Below are 4,543 nucleotides of genomic sequence, written 5' to 3' on the forward strand. Positions count from 1 at the left end.
AGCTACAAAACAGAGCTTTTTACCCCAGAGAGCCCTTTGCTAAACACATACTAGCATAATACTACACCTCACTTCTGAGCTGATAATCCAACAGAATGTAAAGGTTTAAAATTGTCCACTCTGCCTCTAGTTACACACACCCATGTATGTATGAAAGGTGGGTTATATACACTCCTAGATAGTTTGTGACAAGACCCTCAGACTTGCACTATCCAATGGAAATATGTGAGCTACATATATAATTTAAAATTTTCTAGTAGCCATATTTTTTAAAAAGTAAAAAGAGTGAAATTGTCATTATGTATTTTACTTAACTCAATATATCCATATTATTATCATCTCAACATGTAATCAATACAAAAATATTTTTATTTCTAATATTTCAAGATCCCTGTGTATTTTATGCTTATGGCACATCTTAATTCAGATGCTTACTTTTGGAGTTGGGAAGATGGTGAAGTAGGAGGGCCCTAGGCTCGCCTTGTCCCACAAACACAACTGGATAACTATAGAATCATTCTAAATACCCAGAAATAAACCTGAAGACTGACAGAACAAACTTCACCACTAAAGGAAGGGAAGAGGCCACATCAAAGAAGGTAGAAGTGTGGAGATGTGGCTTAGGAGAGAAGGGGATTGTGGTCACCATAGTAGGAAGGGAGCCATGGTCACAGAGAAGAGACAGAGACAGGGCAACACACACAGGGGAGCACATGGGAAAATGAATCCCCAAAGCCATTTGCTGGGAAAAAGAGAGGGGCTGATTTTTGTGAGTTCTTGCAACCAGAGAAGCTCAAAGGCTGGAGTTGCAAAGGTCAGCAGGCTGGGCTTGGCAAGAGCATGGTGGGAGAGAAGGCAGAGCAAACAGCCTGCAGACATATAGTGTGGAAACAGTGATCTGAAGAGTGCCTGGGGCATGAAGTAAGGGATTATATCCTCATCTCATGAGCATATAATGTAATAACATTTGAATAACATGAGTCCCAGAAGAAGAAGAGAGAAAAGGGGACAGAAAATTTATGTGACAATACAATAGCTGGAAACTTCCCTAATCTGGAGAAGGAAATAGTCATCTAGATCCAGGAGACACAGAGAACCCACAGCAAAACAAAAGCAGATTCACATGAGGACATAGTTGTAGTTAAAATGGCAAAAAGCAGTGATAAAGAAAAAAAATTAAAAACAGCAAGATAAAAGAAGACACATACAAGGGAAATCCCATTAGTCTAGCACAGATTTTTTTCAGCATAAACTTGGCAGGCCAGAAGGGAGTGGCATGAGATCTTCAACATGCATACGGGAAAAATCTGCAGCCAAGCATACTCTACCCAGCAAGGATGTCATTCAGAATAGAAGGAGAGATCAAGAGTTTCTCAGATGCAAAATTTACATCAAAATACTTGAACTGTATCAGATTTCAAAAAATTCATACTTCAAAAAAGTAGATTCACATACACAAGTTGTTCCAAACAATCTTTTACAAGCCAACCAATGAATATTGATAAACAACACGAGACTGCCCCATTCAGTGTCTTCTACTCCTGCAACAGTTACATCAAATGGTGCTGATTCATAGCATCTGCATGTATAGATTGGACAATTTTAATAAATATCTATGATACTTTCCATGAGTCTGATTTGGAAAACTGAGCAAAAAATATTTTCAATATTTTCACATGGTAAAACAAAGCAATGAGGGAAACATCAGCCTCTTGTTCTAAAACTCCTATAAATCTACATTTTTGACCTAAAAACTGAAGCTATTTGATAGAACTAATATTTTTCCATATTTATCTGAAATTCTTTGATAGTCATAAAAGTTCCAAATATATCTATGTCAGAGTTTGACTTTTTAGTCTATGAGTTAAGAATACTTCTTCCTAAATTTGGAAGTCCATGAAGACAAAACATACTCAAGTATTAAACAGGCATGACTCATCTAAAACTAAAAAATAGTAGTTGCAATCTGACAAATTTTGAATCAAATGATCTTTGAAATTCTTTAAAAAGGTTTGTGCTCTATGGGCAATTGTTTGGTGACTTCATCAAAGGTATTTCACTTTTTGTAAAATATGATTTTTACTCTTTTCCTAATAATTTTATAACAACATTTCCATAACTGAAATAATAATTGCTTTTACCATGTTGCCATCTAAAAATGATTTTCTCGGGGTACCTGGCTCTAGTCAGGAGGAGGTGTGACTCTTGATCCCAGGGTTATGAGTTTGAGCCCCATGTTGGGTTGTAGAGATTACTTTTTTTTTTTAAGATTTATTCATGAGAGACAGAGAGAGGCAGAGACATAGGCAGAGAGAGAAGCAGGGCCCATGCAGGGAGCCTGATGTGGGACTTGATTCCAGGACCCCAGGACCCCTGAGCTGAAGGCAGATGCTCAGCCACTGAGCCACCCAGGCGTCCCTAAAGATTACTTTAAAAAAATAATAAGTAAACTTTTAAAATGATTTTCTTTCCTGGGTAAGAATCTAAGCCATTTAACATCCAGCTAAATTGCAAACTGAGATCTGGTTAAATGTAATTTTTAAAAAATATATTAGATATTTATTTCTGATTTCAGAGAACTAACTTACTCTTTTCAAAACTTTTCTGACTAGAGGAGGAAACATCAAATTCAGTACAAAGTTGCTGAAACTGTCCCTAATATTATGTACCTTATTGTCTTAGAGAAAATGTATACATCAAGCAAATGGCTTTTTCATTTTCCTCTGTCATAAACTGCAATTGCCATTCACTGTGAAATTTGAGGCATATCTTCTTCCAGTCTTTTTTTTTCTTTCCTGCTCTGGTTTGGGGACTAGCTTCTGCATCTCCATTTGATTCTACATCTTTAGTACACCCTAGTTTTAAACTTAAAATTTTGTCCATACTTAAATTTAAAATTTGAATAATATAATTAAAATAGTAAGTATATCCAGCTACTTACCAATTTCAATTTACATAGATATCACTATAACTTATGCTACCTGAATAAACAACCCGGTAATCATGTCACAATGTTACACTGGTGTGTAGGAAACATCATTAGCTCATTTTGTTGACACCAGCTAGGCTGGGGATGTGTTTATGTGGCATACCAGAAAAGACACTAGCCCAAAATGCACACTATACACCACAGTAACATCTCCCACAATTCAACACTTAAACGGAAATGCAATCCTATCAAAACAATAGGGATGTATTCAGTAGAAAAAAATATTTTACATTGGCTCCATTTAAAATTTTCAATATATTGGGATCCCTGGGTGGCGCAGCGGTTTGGCGCCTGCCTTTGGCCCAGGGCGCGATCCTGGAGACCCGGGATCGAATCCCACGTCGGGCTCCCGGTGCATGGAGCCTGCTTCTCCCTCTGCCTGTGTCTCTGTGCCTCTCTCTCTCTCTGTGACTATCATAAATAAATAAAAATTTTAAAAAAAGGAACTTAATATTTTTTAAAAAAAATAAATAAATAAATAAAATTTTCAATATATTTAATTAAAATGAAACAGAAATTAAAAATTCAGCCCTTCAGTGGTACTAGCCACCTTTTAAGTGCTCAGGAGCCCATGCACACAGTGGCCACCGAATCGGACACGATGGCCTGATGCCATACTTGCTGGTCCTGACTTGCTTTCAAACCCCAACATTGACCTGTTTGCCACACATTCCATTCCTTATGCTTCCTGTTGGACCCCAGCTTGGCCTCGTCTCGCTGTCCCTCACCGCTCTCAACTAAAGCTATTCCATCTTGGCTTCCTCCAGCAGCGGCTACTTGGTTAGTGCTTCTCTTGTTCCAGACCGACCCCCCTGCCAGGTCTTGGCAGGAATAGGATGGAACAAATGTTTGTAAGAACACAGAGCTTAAGATAAGTCAGGAGGCTATAAAAGGCAAATGGTGACTCTAAAAAATTTGTGTTTCTTTTCTTGAACAAATGACTTCCAAAAGAAAAAATACTTGAAGGAGACATTATTTAATCGACATACATATTTGTAAAAAATCACACACACTAGTAGAAAAATGAAAATAAGCCATCATTCTAAATTTCTAAAAACAAAAGAAAGGAAATTTTACAGATAGTTCAGAGTAAATAAGCATCTGAAGGAATATTCTATTAGGAATTAGTCAGAGTAGTATGTAACCTTTCAGAAAAGGAAGCATTGATCAGCATGGTAGTCAGGAGCAGCAGCGGCCTGGCACACCCACTTCCTCTTTTGCTAGGCTCTGTGGTGGTTCTGCCCAAGCCTAAATCTCATCAAAGCACCTGGCAATGCCTCCCGGTATCTTTGTGGCAACATGGACACAGACTGGCTGGATAACGGCATAAGTGGCACGGATTTTTTTTTAAATAAACTCTACCTCCAATGTGGGGCTCACACTCAAAACCCCGAGATCAAAAGGTGAGGCCCCTGAGCCAGCCAGGCGCCCCAAGTGGTACTCATTTTTATCTGATGTTCAACTCGATGTTTGTCGAAAATATTCTTTTCTCTCTGCAGATTTTAAAGATCTCCCTAAAGAGATGATGCTTCAGGAAGTGACCTTAAATGCATC

This window comes from Canis lupus, chromosome 5 (genome assembly GCF_003254725.2).
Source record: "Canis lupus dingo isolate Sandy chromosome 5, ASM325472v2, whole genome shotgun sequence".
NCBI lineage: Eukaryota > Metazoa > Chordata > Mammalia > Carnivora > Canidae > Canis > Canis lupus.